The following is a 19,283-nucleotide window of genomic DNA, read 5'->3' as shown; positions in this document are numbered from 1 at the left end:
TAGACTAGCTATATTCACGTTTAGAAATAAAGATTTAAAAAATATATGTCATAATCTAGGAGCTAGTCTACATATATCACTGTGTTTATGGGCAAACATGCCATTAATGCATCATACAGACATAATATTGTAGAGTCAGTATTACAGACATTTTGAAAGGTAAAGTGTGACAGTAGAATTTGGAAAAACCTTTGCCCATATTCATCAAAGTTCTTGGCCTTTAAAATCATTCTTATGTTAAGATTAAGAAAGTAAAATACTAAAACTTTGTAAAGCAGTTAAAGTATTTTCTTAATATTTTGTACGTATACAGCCCTAGTTGACAAAAATATTTTTGATATTGCTAAATTTCTCTTGTATTGAAATCTGGAGAACTTTTATGAATATTGAAACCTTTGTCTTTGAGTACTTACCAAGATTGTAGGTAATGTGTCTGTAGAAACTGAGTCCATTATTTGCTTTTATAATATGCTGTTGCTGTTTCTTTCCGCTATAGATTTTTCTCGTAAATGTAATCTAAAAATAAACTTCCAGTTAAGACAATGAAATAGAAGAACTTCATGCTTACACTTGCATCAGTGGAAGAACTTCATATTGGATAGCGAACCTTGCAAGGTCAGTGATATTTGTAATGTTTTATATTAATATTTTGTTTTATCCTTTTTAGCTCATCTTAATGGAGCTGTGAGCTGTATAGGTAGGTAATCCAGCATACACAATGTTTAGCTCGACTACTAACCCTGGCGTAAGCATTGGTTAATTTTTCTTTCTTAAGTTAAATATCGTTTAACTATCAAAGATATTCAACTGAAACTCAGAATACTTGCATATAGTGACAGTATGCATATGTTTGACAAGGGACATTACACTGTCAGCAATATTTTTACACCTTATTATTTAGAAATTTGATTAACATTATCCATACTGATAAGTATCTCTGCAATGCATTGCAGTAAAGGCCAATAGACAAAGCTGGACTTTTGATAGACTAGCTTCTGTTTTATCATAATAAGCTACTATAAAGCTACTGTGCAGTACATAGATTGCATGTCATAGTTTTCATCTTTATAGCAAACCAGTTCTCAACTTTATAATACGTTTCGAAAGCCTGATTAAACTAGGGCCGAATATACAGTGATAAGATACAACAGTATTTTCATTTTATGATAAATCACCTTTATTACACTGATATTTAATTAAAATGCAATTAACGCTTCATTAATTTCTAATAAAATCCAGCAGTGATACTTTTTTCTGGTTTTATTTTGTTACTTAGATAAATCATAATAATTGAATAAAAATACTAGCCACTTCTCTTATTCTGTTTTAAATTCATTTTATTTTTTTTATTAGATAAAGGTAAGGTTTTTCTATAAGGATGAGAATTGCATTGCTGTAAGAGTTAAATTTTAATTGGTCAGGACATTACTCAACATGACTGAGAATAATAATAAGTATATCATCAACTAAAAAATGTGTATATTCTGAGAAAAAAGCTGTATTTCAATCAATAAAATGCAAAACATAGGAAATAACCAATTACATGTACATATCACTAAAATTTATGGTCCTCTGACATGGACTACATGTCAAGTCCAAGGTGTTTATGGACCCTTATTAAATTGGACCGGACAGGATCCTGGTTTTCTGGGATTATAAATATATAGAACGTATAGGAAATACGATTTACGCTAGTTGACCTTTTTTAGTTTGTTTGCGGTTTAACGCCGTTTTTTAACAATAGTTCAGTCATGTAACGGCGGACAGATAACATAACTAGTGTTCCTGGATTCTGCACCAGTACAAACCTGTTCTCCGCAAGTAACTGCCAAGTTCCCCACATGAATTATCAGAGGTGGAGGACGAATGATTTAAGACACAATGTATTTTATCAAATCGTCACGGAGAACATACGCCCCACCCGGGGATCGAACTCGCGACCCCGCGATCCGTAGACCAACGCTCTCCCTACTGAGCTAAGCGGGCGGACACGCTAGTTGAGCTAAATGGTGTGTTAAGTAAATATGTTCCAATGGATGTTTTTCTTTTTTATTTATTATATACTTGTCCAGGAGTCACTTTTAATATTTTCTAATATATATATATGTTTTATATACAAAGAATCGAATTTATCCGGACATTATAATATTTCATTCAATTTTCTAAAACTGATATGCGTTCCTGTTTGAATGTTTATATTACAGCGGCACTTGTCTCCTCATTTAAAAACCTTTGAAACCTATGGTGAAAATAGGAACGAACTTCTTGCACACCCTTTATAAGAAAATGTAGGCTCAATTTGTCCCGATATTGATAAAAATGAGCTAGTTTGATCAGATTTTGGTAGAAAATGAGCATTTGTTTAAGACCTAGTCATCAAACCTACCGAAAACCAAGTTAGGTAACTATCAGTTGAAATTATCTTGAATTATGGTCCTTTTTGACAAGATTGAGCACAATAACTAACATTATCATGAGTTATATCATGAGTTATATCAAAATTATCTCCTTTTTCATACTAATTTTTTCTTCGGTTTAAAACAAGGCTTGAGGCACTAATCACATTCTGGGATAGTTCAAGTTACATTTCAGCCATTCATCCTTCTGTATTTTTGTCAGTCAGAAATAGCTGAAAATGTCCTTTCTTTTGTTAAAGATCTATATAATTGATAAATATGCAGACCATTATTATGGTTTTATTTATTTATTATTTTTTTTTTATTATTATTTTTTTTTTTTTTTGCTATATTAAAATGTTGAATGTCATAGCAGTAAAAACCCCAAGCAGTGGAGTTTTATTTCTCTACATTTGATATTGCAATTTAGTGACATCATTATAAAATATCTTTCTAACTATTCTAGGTCAGACATAAGCTTTTGAAGTTGTTTTCTTGGCACATCACGCTGTCCATTGGAGTTCATACCATCTGCCAGGCCTTTATACGTCGTGAAAGAAGATCAATTTGTCAGTCAATGATGCCTAGTCAATTACATATAATCGATAACAAATACATGTGTAATAAGCATATTTAGTTTTTCTCGTTTATGGTAGAATGAGCCACCCCACATTTTTTACGGACTGTTGTAAAATTTTCACAGATACTTCCGTGTTCTTTTCTCAATTTCTTTGCTGTATATCGTCAGAAATAATGTATTTATTTATGATCCTGATATTTTCAAACAAGACCACTAACGTCATCTTTTCAAGACTGCGCAAAATATCATGCCTGATTTAAATTAATTCAAATTTAGTTGTTTTCTATTGCTGAATGTAATGAAATGATAAAAAGAATTAAGGTTTAGCAGTATATCACAAAACAACAGATTTTTTTAGTAAATGAACAGCATCTTGACAAACAACTTATCTGTCCAATACATGTTTTACTGTTCTGTCCCACAGAGTTTAATACTTAAAATATTCTTAATGAGTTGTCCCCCTTTAAATAAGAATGCCATTTGTAAAGAAATAAATGTAAACATTTGTCAAAAACGATGTTTTACCAGTTATTTATTGCATGACTGCGGCATTTTCCTTTGAAGTTTTCTGTTTTCTAAATTCTGGTATCGCCACGGTTAGCCGTGCTCTAAATTCCGTTGCACACGGGTATCGCTCACAGTTTTCTCTGTCTGGGATGTAGAACAATACACAAATTAGCAAGCGTTGCTGTGATAAGGTATTGGAAATGATAAGCTATTTAAAATAATTGATTACTGTATGTCTGTAGTTTAGTTCTCTACATCTTGATTTAAAACTTGATTTTTTAAGTAACATAAAAAATATAACTGCAAAAATGATTATGATATTCTATTCACTTTAAAAATATGCTCTAGGTGTTAATTCCATTGATACATTAAAACCTTCTGCTCATCAGGTTTGTTGATAAAATTAGCCACGTGGGAATTGTTTGCAAACTTTATTTCACAACTTTTTGTTTAAAAAAATAATTACAACAATCAATAAAGAATGTTTCAATGTGTATTTCACTCTTTTATAACTTTTTTTTCAGTAATTTATTTAAAATTTTGAAAAAGGGATCTCTGATGTGAAGCATGCATAATTTATATATAAACCTGCCCAGCGCCATCTTCTGGCTTTTATAAGTCAGTTGGAGGTTTATCATGAAATGTTTCTAAGGGAGGCTCAAGAGGGGAAATATTTTTAAATATTTTAAATGTGTTAAGTTTACTCTTTTTAATCATGCAATAAATCAGTTAGACAATGCATACTCGTGTGTTACCGGCGAGTATCATCATGCTTGGGAGAATCTCAGGGAACGTAATTTGATAGCAAACTCGCCTCTATGAGGCTCGTTTGATACCCAAATTACGTTCCCTGAGATTCCCCCGCGCATGATGATAGTAGCCGGTAACACACTTTTATCTATTATCTAACTTATACGTAAAGTTTAAACACTCGCACGATGTTGCAAATGCATCAAAACGAAGACATGTAACAGCTTTTAAAAATGGTGAGTTTTTGAAGCCGCTGAACTGCCCAGAAGCGTGGCCCCTTCATGCAGTCCCTTTCCGGAATTCAATACATATATCAGTAAATTGACAATGGTTTTGTAGAATAATATAAATGTTTTATACGCTGTTAAATTTTCTGTAAAACAATGCTTTCTTTCTATGATTTGATGACATTCGAACTTTTTTCTCCGAAACATGGACCTATACCTTAAGTTGCTATTCCATAGCATTCTTTCATTATACAGATGTTTCCGATATAGGCTCTCCTATACGTGTCATACGCACAATTGCAGTATATGCGCGTGCGCACTGTCCAACACAAATACAGGAGGCCGTCGTGGCCGAGTGATTAAGGTCACTGACTTCGAATCACTTTCCATACACAGATGTAGGTTCGAGCCTCACTCAGAGCGGTTAGTTCTTTATGTTAGCAAGCTTAACATCTTTATCCTTTATCTAGACTGGGTGTGTTCTAAACCGTAATTAGTGTACTTTATATTGTTAAAGGGGCCTTAATTCAAAACCCGGGTGTTAGTTTTAGAACATGTCTGCTTATTGGTTGTGGTATAATTGATTTGTTTTTGCAATGTTTTAAGTGTTGGTATCCGATCAAATTCTGTTTGACAACACTGCTTAATCTATATTTTTTAAATGCTGCCGTTTTTTAGTAATTAAAGATTTATCTGTTCTGTTTTTGATATCTTCTGAAAGTCTGAATTTTGTGCCCGTAGTATTTCACATTTATTAATGATAAAAACGAAATAGCTATTTACGAACACGCCGTATGAAATATTACAGGTAATTTTATATTAAAAAAATCGGTTGTTTCTATATATTGTTGCATAACATTCTGCTATTAGCATATCAAAATTCCTATAGAATTCGAGATATGTTAATTTTCTAGCGGTGCTGAAAGTTTCAGGTTGTAATATTAGATGATGAATACACTACTGTTTTTGTGAACGTAATGGCTAAATTTCGCGGTGTTTTGATTATCTATTTCGTTGTATTTTATTTACCTCCTTCCTGCCATCATCTGGTCTTGTTATGTACATCATTACTACTGGACTTTTTTACGGTAGCCTCTTTTATATACCTGCTGTCCTGGACATAGCGCTATAGGTCACTAACACATGCATCAAAAATGCTGGCCTAACTTTAAAAATTTATTTTGTAACGTTCTTGAATGTGTCCTTTATAAAATTATTTTGAGGCTTGATTTTTACCAAACTGGCACACAACTTGTATCACCATAAGACCTTGGTTCCTTTATTGAACTGGCCAGATTCCAATATGGGTTCCAGAGTTATGGCCCCTGAAAGGGCCAGAATTAGCTATTTTGACCTTGTCTGCACAATAGCAGCTTCATTTATGATTTGAATTTAATCAAACTTGCACAAAAAATTGTGTCACTATAAGATCTCGGTTCCTTTTTTAAACCGGCCAGATTCCTTAATGGGTTCCAGAGTTATGGCCCCTGAAAGTGCCAAAATTAGCTATTTTGACCTTGTCTGCACAATAGCAGCTTCATTTATGATTTGATTTTAACCAAACTTGCATACAACTTGTATTACTACAAGATCTTGTTTCCTTTCTTGAACTGGCCAGATTCCATCATGGGTTCCAGAGTTATGGTCCCTTAAAGGTCCAAAATTGGCTATTTTGGCTTTTGCAGCCATATAGATACTTCATTTATGGTTTTATTTGATACAAACTTCCAAAATATCTTCAACAAAAATAAATCTTGGTTTTCATGAAAAATCAGATCCAATCGTAGGTTCCAGAGTTATTTTATATCTGATTACCTCCCCTTATTGTAATCAAAATGGATTTATATCAGTAAGTACTTATAAGACTTATCTGAAATTTCATTATTGTCATTAGTTGGACTGAGCCAATCAGGGTAGATAACTATGGACTGATTTTATGTCAAATTACCTCCCTTTATTTCAAATTAAAACGGGTATATCTCCGTAACTAATGAAGATACTGATCTGAAATTTCATTTATGTCAACAGATTTATTTGGCAGATCCTTCTTTTGTTTACTTACAATAATTTTTAGCTCGACTTTTCGAAGAATAGTCTAGCTATTCTACTCACACTGGCGTCGGCGTCACACCTCATACAGCTATCATTTACAGGCATATAGCTTTTAAACTTATTTTTTCTTTTTCTAGATCAATTACCAACCTCACTGGGTCAAGTTCCATAACTCTAACATGTATTTTGAGCAAATTATGCCCCTTTTTGGAATTCTAGTTAAAGTTTTACATGCAAGTTACTATCTCCAAAACTAATGCAGATATTGAATTGAAACTTCACATGTGTCTTCGGGGTTATAAAACTAGTTGAAAGCACCAAGTCCCAAAACTCTGACCTTCATTTTGGCCAAATTATGCCCCCTTTTGGACTTAGAAAATTCTGGTTAAAGTTTTGCGTGCAAGTACATACATCTATTACTAAAAGGCATATAGATTTGAAACTTATTTTTTTCTTTTTCTAGATCGATTACCTACCTCACTGAGTCAAGTTTCATAACTCTGACATGTATTTTGGCCAAATTATGCCCCCTTTTGGACTTAGAAAATTCTGGTTAAAGTTTTGCGTGTAAGTACATACAGCTATTACTAAAAGGCATATAGATTTGAAACTTATTTTTTCTTTTTCTAGATCAATTACCTACCTCACTGGGTCAAGTCCCATAACTCTGACATGTATTTTGGGCAAATTATGCCCCCTTTTGGACTTCCTGGTTAAAATTTTACATGCAAGTAACTATCTCCAAAACTACTACAGATATTAAAATGAAACTTCACATGTGTCTTCGGGGTTATAAAACTAGTTGATAGCACCAAGTCCCATAACTCTGATGTATTTTGGGCAAATTATGACCCCTTTTGGATTTACAAAATCCTGGTTAAAGTTTTGCGTGCAAGTACATACAGCTATTACCAAAAGGCATATAGCTTTGAAACTTATTTATTCTTTTTCTAGGTCAATTACCAACCTCACTGGGTCATGTTTCATAACTCTTAACATGTATTTTGAGCAAATTATGCCCCCTTTTGGACTTAAAAAATTCTGGTTAAAGTTTTACATGCAAGTTACTATCCCCAAAACTAATGCAGATATTGAATTGAAACTTAACATGTTTCTTCGGGGTTATAAAACTAGTTGATAACATCAAGTCCCATAACTCTGATATGTATTTTGGTCAAATTATGTCCCCTTTCGAACTTAAAACTCTTTTGATATTTAACATTTTGGGTAATAATTTCCTGCTTCTGTGACAATATTTCAGATAGTCGAGCTTGGCTGTCTTACGGACAGCTCTTGTTTTTTAATTACTTCCCTTTTACGTTACTATAAATAGCTTATTTTTAGTAACTTTTTTTATTATTGGCCGTAGGGAAAAACCGAGACCACTTTTCTGTGGTACAACATGGATGGTACCTCCAATTTTTTGGTGTATTTTGACATATCTGTACCTTGTAAGAATTTTTTTTTCTTTTTGGTTAAGTTTCTTCCCTTTGTTGTTCCTGTCCTTTGGACTTAGATATTTTTTCTGAGGACGTTCTTGTCCTCAAGTGCAATGATAACAGGTGAGCGATATAGGGCCATCATGGCCCTCTTGTTTCTTTTTCTAGGTCAGTTAACAATCTCACAGGGTCAAGTTCCATAACTCTGACATGTATTTTGAGCAAAGTATGCCCCCTTTTGGACTTAGAAAATTCTGGTTAAGTTTTACATGCAAGTTACTATCTCCAAAACTAATGCAGAATTGAAACTGCACATGTGTCTTCGGGGTTATAAAACTAGTTGATAGCACAAAGTCCCATAACTCTGACCTGCATTTTAGCCAAATTATGCCCCCTTTTGGACTTAGAAACCCTGGTTAAAGTTTTGCGTGCAAGTACATACAGCTATTACTTTAAGGCATATAGACTTATTTTTTCTTTTTCTAGATCAATTACCAACCTCACTGGGTCAAGTCTTATAACTCTGACTAGTATTTTTGGCAAATTATGTCCCCTTTTGAACTTAAAACACTTTTGATATTTAACATTTTGGGTAATATTTTCCTGCTTCTGGACAGTATTTCGAATAGTCGAGCTTGGCTGTTTTAAATAAAATTATAAATGAGTAAACTTCTGATTGTGGTTATGTTAAATTTTTAGAGGCACTTCCACCAGATTCCCTGAGATTATAAAAAGACAAAGAAGGAAAAATGGTTTAAAGCTTGTAGAATTTTCTTAAGCTATGCAAAATTGTAGAGAATATCTCATCAAACAAATTCATGCAAAAAATTGGGAGTCTGCATGCTTAATTTTGAGCTCCTTAATGTGGTAATTTAGTTATGTACATGTACATTTTAATATATATATAGATAATTTTTAATTTTTATTAAGGGATATAATTATATTCAGAACAGTTGACTTTCCCATACGTGAGATCCGATATATATAGTAGAGAGAATTTATACGAACTAAATCACCACCTCAATAATTTATATGAACTAAATCACCATCTCAATATACCAGACCAATTACGGCAAAGTGCCTAGCAGTACAAACGAATACGCACATGCCACAGCAAGTCCACTAGCCCAAATAACATTAGTTTCGGTGCTGCTTTATATACGAGCCAGAATTGTACTACACATTAATACTGGTTCAACATTTGCATATATATACTCAAATCTCTGTTTTCATGTCTCATAAATCAGCAGTGACATTTAAGTCTTTTTAACTGATTGGGACCAGAGAAGCTATATTTTCTCTCTCTGAAAGTTAACTGGATCTCAAGGATACATTGAATATATATATATACATAGATATATAGATAGATAGATAATTTGCATTAAGGGATATAATTATATTCAGAACAGTTGACTTTCCCATACGTGAGATCCGCTTGGTTACAAGTTCGCATTATAAATAATAATATAGTAGAGAGAATTTCAATGGGCATTAAATCTTTCATTGGATAAAAAAAATCTCTACATTAGTGGCCACTTTCCCTACTGAACTTGGACTAATTGTTTATATATATAGCGGATGTGCCCTAAAAGGCATATACGTGATCTTTAAATCCACCATATATCTGCACCCCAGAGGATGCTCCCTTGAATGCCTGGACCGTAAAATGTCACGCGATTTTCATGGGAATTGTTAAGTTTGTAGCGGTTTACCTTTGTCCAAAAAAGCGTTGGGATCAATCACGTACTTACATTTATTTCTTTTATTGTACTTTTGTACTGTTTTGTTATACTTTATTTTACTTTTATTATTGTTATACCTTGTAAATAAATGAATAATTGATTGAATGAAATAAATAAATGAATTGTTTAAATTGAAATCTGTTTGTAATTCTTGCTATGGTTGTTCTGATAGTTCTCGTTCCATCTTGGATGTCCTATGGCAATTGTTGTAGTTCAAATGGTGATAGAAAAGGCAAAGATGGTGCCAAAAGTTAGCATGTGGCAAAAATACTTTTTGCTGGAAAGGCAAAGATAATTGATAAATGCTATTATGTGGTAACTGTAAATGATGATGGAAATAAATGTATTTAAGGCAGTGGTAGTGGTCAAGACAAGGATGAAGCAAAATTGTGACCTATCACTGGTTTCACAATGCATGTTCTGAATTTCAACTGACCCAAATAGTGGCCTGTATATGCTTCTATTCAGTTAGGTGGAAGAAATAAATATATCAAACCTAGGCCTTTAAAGCCCTGCTCCCGTCTTACCTTTTAATCTTGTCACTGAAAAAGCATGAAAATCCTGACTATGAACAGTGACGCCTGTCAAAATAGAATCTATTTTATATAGAAATCTATATGAAATACCTGTGGTTTTGCGTGCTAAAGTGTGGCACGTGACCGTTAACTGTTACCTATTGTAATCATGGGTTGCATACACACAAAAGAATTTGAATAACAGCGCAGCAGGGCTTAAAGTGTGCTTTGAACTTTTCCACAATTAACTGTAGTGACTTTACGGTAGGACCTACAAACGACATGCTTGAAGTATGGTTGATGTGACACACGGCAGTATGTAGTAGATACCGTATCAAGATAGGCGAAACAGAACCAAATAATAAGTATAAAAAGGCAATCAATGGGCATTAAATCTTTCATTGGATAAAAAATCTCTACATTAGTGGCCACTTTCCCTACTGAACCCGGACTAATTGTTTAAGGGCTATATTCATAGTCGTTACTCAAACACACTTGATTCAAACTTGGATAAGTATCACTCAAGTGGACCTTGAGTAGACCTTGCGGGAGTGTGAGTGCAGTTCGAAAGTCATATTCATAAATTCCACTCAATCTTAACTTTCGGAAGGACAACTCAGGTAATGGTTTCATTCTACACAATGGAGTTAGAAGATTATAACGGTTTATATGACAATAACATCAATGATATGCAAAAGTGCTGATCATTATTTTTGTAGTTGGAAGTTGTCATCTAATTTTCATCTGTATGTTCATCCGTCAGTCCGTTCGTCTATTTGTTTTATAATACGTCCTTCCGTCCGTTCGTCCGTCCATCAGCCAGTCTATTTATCTGCATTAGTAGAATTTAATTTTTTACTTAGAAATATAGAGTTTATTTTTCGCTAAAATTGAAATTAATTTAAATAACTGAATTTTAACTCTGCCATTAATTGTTGGTGTTTCCCGAATGCCAGACCATGTATACTTTTTTTTAATTTCAATTACTAAAAACATAATTGAGCCGCATCATGAGAAAACCAGCATAGTGCGTTTGCGACCAGCATGGATCCAGACCAACCTGCGTATCGGCACAGTCTGGTCATGTTCCATACTCCTCGCTTAAATGTTTCTCTAATTGCAATAGGCTTTGAAAGCGAACAGCATGGACATTGACCAGACTGCAAATATGTTGGCTTTCCCATGGCTCGGCTCATATCTTTTTATAAAATAAATATTTCCGTTGTCATTTATACAATGAGATTTAATAATGATAGGTTCTTCATGACATTTAATTTGATGTATTATTTATCAGTATGAATTAACCGATATCTAGGCTTGTGAAATGTAAATATTTGTTGCTACGACGTGTGTTTCTGGGAGTGACTGATGAGTCCCGTTAGGCTAGGTTTTGTAGATGTATAATTAAACGGTCTTTTAATTGTTGGGTCTTTTTGCGTTTTCGTCGTCCTCAAAAACATATCTTAAAAGAGAACATTCCTAATATATTTTTTTTCCAAAATACCTTGCACAAATATGAACTTCAGCTTTAACATAACACTGTTATCTTACCTTCAAATTAAATAAATATTATAAATTTATCATCTAAACTTACATTATGAGACCTTGAGAAACACTCAAGAGTCCCCAGTACCTTCCTCAACAGTCACTCACTCTTGGGAGTTGACTCGACTGTCACTCACCTTTACAAATGGAATCTTTCCTGAGTAAAGACGTGACCGTTAGGCAATTTATTTGAGAATACTCAATGAGTGATGTTGGAGTATTGTCTATGAATATAGCCCTACATCAGATCTACGTAAACCCGGTTTTAAATCCGAATCTATAACGGTTTAGGCTAAGCTTCCGTTAACTCTCAGTGCACCAATATGGTCTGGCTTACGTAAATTGAAGAACATTATAATTGAACCTCGGATTAGTAATTATGATCCGGTATATATTATCCAACAGTATTTACCCGGCACTCATAATCCTTCGTTAGGCATTTCTCACGATTTCCGACTTACGGTAAATATTTTAATCATTCTTCGCTGTTTAAAGAATTTACCGTTAGTCAGAAATTTTACGGGTACGAACGGAATATTGATGAGTGCCAGGTAAATACTGTATCACAAAACCAATTGACGACTTGTTGGACTATGGTTAATTGTTGTAATACAGCAACATTTGATAAAAATTATTTTAGATAGCCACTGAATACACAATTTATTATATTTAATACAGTACTGCTTTAATTAATATAATCAAAAATGAAAATGAGGACGAAGCCGACGAACTTTTCTTCTTTAGAAAGAGAAAAGTATCGATTACTACATGTAGCAGTTGAAAAAAAGAAACCTTATAAATATAATAAAAGTAAAAACAATAATTTGTCATTGTATTACATATGTATATTTCTATAATCACTGCGAAAAAAGGGTCAATATACGGGAGTGTACGGTCCCGTATATTTCGAAAATACGGGAGTATACGGGATGTATATTACAAATATACGGACCTAATATACGATCCCGTATTCGGAACATCTAGTATACGGGAAGTCCGTATATTTGTCATGCATATACGGGATCCCGTATACGTCGAATATACATAAATGTATATTTCCCGTATATATGCAATATACGAACTTTTAAAAAAAAATCCCTAGAAATGGTGTTTATTCGTGTCCTGCTTTAACATAATTTTCATTTTCATGTATTCGAAGGGTCTTGAGACTTTTTTCCCGTATACTTTCCGTATTTTAGAATATACGGAACACGTATACGAGCCTGTATATTCCGAATATACGTAGTATACGGATCCCGTATTTTTGTCATATACGGACTGTGATTGCATCTAATATACGGGGCATATACGGACTTGTATTTTCTAATATACGGGCTTCGGATTTTGTCCGTATACGCATGATATACGTAGTATACGGATCCCGTATTTTTGTCATATACGGACTGTGATTGCATCTAATATACGGGGCATATACGGACTTGTATTTTCTAATATACGGGCTTCGGATTTTTTCCGTATACGCATGATATACTAAGTATACGGATCCCGTACTTTTGTCATATACGGGGCATATACGAAACTGTACTTTTTGATATACGGGCTACGGACTAGTCCCGTATATGCATGGTATACGCAATATACGGATCCCGTACTTGTGTCATATACGGGGAATATACGAAACTGTACTTTTTACTATATGGGCTACGGACTAGTCCCGTATATGCATGGTATACGCAATATACGGATCCCGTACTTATACGGAATGTATTTGCATCTGATATACGGGGATATACGAACCTGTAGTTTTTGATATACGGGCCAGGTTTTTCCCCGTTTATGCAAGATATGCAGAGTATACAGATGCCATATGTGTGTCACATTTAGACTGAATTTGGTTTTCGTATTCGGGGATTTCACGGACAAGTATTTTTAAAAGATACATTTACCAGACTTTACCCGTATATGCACTATGTGTAGTATACAAATCCCGTATTTTTATTTTATGTGAAGTAATTTCGTATATGGGCACACACTGAAAGATGACAAAATGAATGTCAGTGATACCTACAGCAGAATACGGTATGTTAGAAAAAAGCAAGACAAAGACAGGGTATGAGAAAAAATTCATACTGTTATTAATTGGAGACATGTCTGATTAAACTAACATTTTATTCGACTTGAATATTTTTTTAAATCAGTTTTTCAAACGATTATGAATCATTTTCATTTCTTGTCCAAATGAAATAAGCAGAATTAAAATGTGAGTAATCAATAACATCAAGCACTTCTTAATATTATTATGTTCATTTCTAATTGAAAAACTAGCAATTCGCACATTTAATTCTGCGCGGTTGACTCAACAAATCAGTTGAGTATCACTTCTTTTACTATTGTCTGTACATGTTTTCGTTATTCCCATGAATGTTGATTACCGCTATAGGCTTTTCGATTTGCCGTCTTCTAAGAAGAGCAGTACACCCCTCCTAATGTCCGAAGATGTATTCAAAACGAGCGCTTTAAAAAGACGCATGTTGCTTCTGTGCTGGAACACGATATGTAAGCAGGTCACAAATGATAAACCACATAGAAATATTCAGTTTCCTGATCTCAATAAGTATAAGCTTTTATCTGTTGTTACGAATGTCACTGAGAACGAATGGCTCATCCGGGCTGTCTGTCTGCATCTGTTGATCAAACTAGTAGAAATTTCACACATAAGCATATTCTATATCGTGAAAATAAATAGTCGTCCCGTTTTCTGATTCCAGTAAACAACTCTTGTGTCAGCCTGAAATAAAAAAAATGCACGCATTAAAAGTTATAAAAAATGGACTCTTGCAATTCATAGATACCGATAACTATATCTATTAAATGTTGTGGACATTATGACGAATAAAATGACATGTGGGCAGGGATGACGACATCATTAAGTGTCAGAACGCACCATACTCATTTCGTCGCGAAAAGAAATTAGATATCATTAAATGTGCCTGTTGATATTTAATACAAGTTATCTACAGTGTTTTATTTGCATTTTATGGTTATATTACGTTAAAATCTATCTCCCAAATTATATTTAATATAAAATGCATGGTGTTCACACGTTGTCCGGTCAATCCTCACCTCATTTTGATGGATTGTCTTCAAACTGGCATACAGTAATAACATAAGTACGGCAGAGACTTTTTTCAAGAGAGATTTTACCTGTCACAAAACTTCAAAAGCACATAAAGTGCGGTAATGGGATCTAGATAACACTTCCCCATTTTATTCCTACCAAAATGTCAAAACTACAGCCACGGTATAATTTAGACCAACGCTAGCGTTAACGTAAACTATGCTAAATTAGTGTTCCTTAACCTGTCTGCCATTACGCAATCCTCCGTGTTAGAACTTATTCAAAATGCACAATAAATCTTTTGTAAAGTTTGGATAAAATATATCAGAGTGACATAACAGAATTCTCGCATACCAGAGGTCTACCGTTGTTCCCCGGGATTTTGACGAACATCTGATGGATGAGAATGCATAGCAGTCGCGTTGTTAAGCTTTTTTTTAATTTAATGTTTCAAACATCTCTTTAACTTTGTGACTGAACAAGTTCGGAACGATATATTTGCCTCTAAACGTTTTAATATTTGGTTAAACAATGTGAAGAGTTTCCAGAATATCCAGTCTCGCGGTCAGTATAATATTCTTAGACAAGTAAAATATTCATCATAAACGTCTCATCTCTTTATGTTCAAATAAATATAATGCATCTGTAAATCTGGATTTAAAATTATCCAAATCTCATAGATTAACCTAACTAAAATATAATAAATAATATCAGGGTATCAATATAACTTACATTATTTCATATTAGAGTGCCGAATATTCGATAATAATTATGTAACAGTGTATACATGTCTAATCTGTGGTAAAATGAAAGAAATGGTACTAGTTTGATTGAATGTTTGAAGATTGAATTTACAGGCATACTCGATTTCATTCCTAACAAATGACCACTTTGTTTTCAGAATGATTGGTTTTGCACGAGCGCATGTCTATTCGTGCACGTGAACAGGCCTGACTAGCGTAACAGAAAAACGGTAGACATGCAGAGATAGACCTTCCCGCGAGATGTTTATTGTTCTCACAGTTTTTGTTGTTGTTTTTTTTCGAAACATATAGACCCTAGGCAAACAGGCTTTAATATTCTTTAATCAATATTCCTTAAATGCACAGGATATGCTTGACGATAAAATTCTACAAAAGACATCTACGGAGTAAAATATTGAAAGGAGGTTCGATTAAAAAGCAGAATTATCAGTTCATCAAGGATACCTTTTAAGCTGAAGTTGTCACATTATGAAACTTAAAATAGGAATTTTCGTTTCTATAAACTATTAAAAAATGTCGTATATAGAAAAAAAGATGGTCGCGCCGGGAAACGAACCCTGACCGCAGCGGCAATAAAGAAGTTTTCCACTGTCGTTACCAATAACGCATGGGAGGGTTTAGTGTTTGATGCGCGTTAAATATACAATTTTTATCGTAAAAATTAGTTAAAACATCTAATTCTTATGTGTTTCCGCAACATTATAGTCTGTCAGTATACGTAGCATGATTATAAATCATTAATTTCCATATATCTAAAAAAATATAATGCCGTGCCATGAGAAAAACCAACATAGTAGGTTTACGACCAGCCTGGATCGAGACCAGCCTGCACATCCGTGCAGTCTGGTCAGGATCCATGCTGTTCGCTTTCAAAGCCTATTGGAATTAGAAAAACTGTTAGCGAACAGCATGGATCCTGAGCAGACTGCGCGGATGCGCAGGTTGGTCTCGATCCATGCTGGTCGAAAACCCTTACTATGTTGGTTTTCTCATGGCACGGCTCAATTATATAAAAAAAAATCTGTTCTTGTCGGACGATCTGGAGGCCAGTGCCTTTTTTAGTATTCGTTTAAAAAATGCTTTATTTCTGTAATTTATTTTAACCCCAAGATTGCATACAGTTAAATTAAAAATAAAATAATTTAAATGTGTCAAATGTTTAATCACCCTTTAAATTTCATTGTGTATTACAATATTGCCTGGGGATAAGAAATATCCGGTCAGTGTTGTTTCAAGCTGGGACATAAAAATATGTTAACCCACTTACTACAAGTGATAGGTACTTTTCATGGTTTTATGCTTTTTGCGTTGTAATATACATATCACTTTCCTTCTTCAGTCTTTATATCGTCTTTTTTCTTTCTCTCGGGGATTTAGCTTTCATGATTTTTGCACTCATGTCATAAATCTTATGTCAGACGGAGGAATCACTACAAACTATTACCCAGCCTTAGAATTAACAGTAATAAGTTATAGTAATGGACATGTTAATAGAGTTGCATATACTGAGTGAATATTGAACAGTAAAGATCCTGGCCCAAATTTCACGAAAACACTTAAGGTATCATTATTTTTACTGGGGTAGGGGAAGCGCAATGGTAAATAGATCGAGTTCTTAAATGGTGACCACCCCCATCATTTTTCTCCTTTTTTATTTTTGGAATCGATAGTGAATGAAATCATGTACCCTTTTTCAAAATTGTTAAGAAAACAATCGGGCAGTTTCAATAAATACGGGCGTCTTTACGCAAAATTTTGGGTGAAACTCGACGTCAGTGTTTTGCGTTCAAAATCGTTTGCCTCCAATACGACGTCTAATTAAATTAACAAATTATATATCATCGGCGAGATAATTTTAACACAACCAATTTTTGCCGTAATTTTTGTTGTATATAGAAACGCTACTTAGAAAACCTGTTAAGTACATTATTTTGCGCCCTGCTGAAAAAAAAAGACGTTTGTGGTCATATCTGAAGATTTACAGCTGTAAAATGGAGTAAAACAGAGAACTGAAAAAGTACCAGTCAAACGGAAATATCGTCAACTTTAATTTGTTAAAATGTCAAAATGGGCCGTTGAAAATCGATTTAAAATAACAGACTAAGCTGAGCAATTACTTATTGTTTGTACATGTCTGGTCCGGAAAGTAAATGTTTGTTTTAGATGTATAATATGTAACGATTTTAAATATGTTAGATACCATATTCATATTACTAAATATTACTTTTATTTGACAATAAATAAAGTATTATATACATATTCGACTTGTTCCGCATTTCACTTTAATATTAATTTAAACTTCATTCAAGTACATCGTTAGTAAACCGTTTGCCTGTAAATGCATAAGATAAAAAATTATAATGACCAAAGCTTTTAGTTATCGATTCACCCCACCCCCACCCCCGTGTTACTACAACAACAACACTTAGTACGGAAATCGAAAAATTGGATTATTTGTTCTTAGGTAAAGCTCTCCCGCTTTATCGGTTTTAACCCTTAGCCTGCTAAATTTCTAAAATGGACTGGTCCATCTTTCAATTTGGACAATACCATTAACAGTAAAAAGGGGTGTTTACCAAAAAGATACTGACTGAATGGCGAACAGTGTAGACCATGATCAGACTGCACGGATGTGCAGGCTGATCTTGGTCTGCACTGGTCGCAAATGCAGAATCACTTGCCGCCAGCAGGCTAAGGGTTAATGTTACTAAAAGTTGGTAATGCAAAAGATCTATAGTATGTATGTATTTTAGGTCACTATAAAATTCTTAAAACTTTCAGATTAATAATCAAATTCTACATAATATAATTTTTATTATTACCAACCTTTTTTATATAATACTTTGAAAAAATAATACGCATCACAACCGTTTACATAGACTTACAAAGTCTGTAGAGATAAAATAATCTGTAATAGTATTAATTTCTTCATACTGACACTGATATTTTCGCAGAAAAATAAACCTTTTCTCTCTAGACAGAGGCAAGAGATGTTGTAATTTTTTGCAAAAGTGCCATCTAGAAAAGAAAAACGTTATTTTGTCAGATTACCGGTACCCATTTTCTAAAAATAAAAGATTGTAATTATTAACTTCATTAATGCTTTTCCGAGATTCTAGTTTTGATCGAATGAATGAATGTGCGTGCCGCCTTATTCATTCTTAAAGCTAGCCTCGGCTACCTAGCTTCTACGAAATAAAACTTCTATCAGGAGTTGTTTTTGTCCTTTCAACTTTAATCTCGTTTAACCCCAATGGTATTCATCAAATGATTTTTGCACGATATTTTTTTTTATTTCAAACACTTGCAACATCAACTTTTGGTGACTGACATCCTTGTAGACTATTGGATGAAAGAATGAATGAAATAATAGTTAAATGATGAGTTGTGAAGAAATGATCAATCGAATGAATGAATGAATGAATGAATGAATGAATGAATGAACTATTTAACGGCTATTCTGAATTTATTTTTTATATTAAGATTAACGGCATCTCATTTCTGCAGATATTTGATTAATGTATTAAACGATGGCACAACATCGTAAAAATTAACAAATTACGCTACCACAACAAAATTAAACTGACCTTTTTGACGCTTCTGAATTTGTTAAAGCAATAAAAAGCAACCCGTGTTTCCGATTAACTGAAATATAATTCATGGTCTGGTTTGTCACAAAAAAATCAG

At 33.6% G+C, this 19,283-nt stretch overlaps 1 long non-coding RNA gene across 1 annotated transcript in view; it reads left to right on the top strand.

The window, feature by feature from the left end:
- The first annotated feature begins 414 nt into the window (after window positions 1-414).
- Window positions 415-19,283, top strand: part of LOC123545267 (uncharacterized) — a 31,864-nt gene continuing 12,995 nt past the window's right edge. Inside the window, exon 1 of the long non-coding RNA XR_006685298.2 lies at window positions 415-615. This is a non-coding gene — a long non-coding RNA (uncharacterized LOC123545267). The remainder of the gene's footprint in view (window positions 616-19,283) is intronic.

Source organism: Mercenaria mercenaria, chromosome 1 (assembly GCF_021730395.1).
Source record: "Mercenaria mercenaria strain notata chromosome 1, MADL_Memer_1, whole genome shotgun sequence".
Taxonomy (NCBI): domain Eukaryota; kingdom Metazoa; phylum Mollusca; class Bivalvia; order Venerida; family Veneridae; genus Mercenaria; species Mercenaria mercenaria.
The sequence above is the reverse complement of the archived record's forward strand: the minus strand, read 5'-3'. Positions and strand labels throughout refer to the sequence as shown.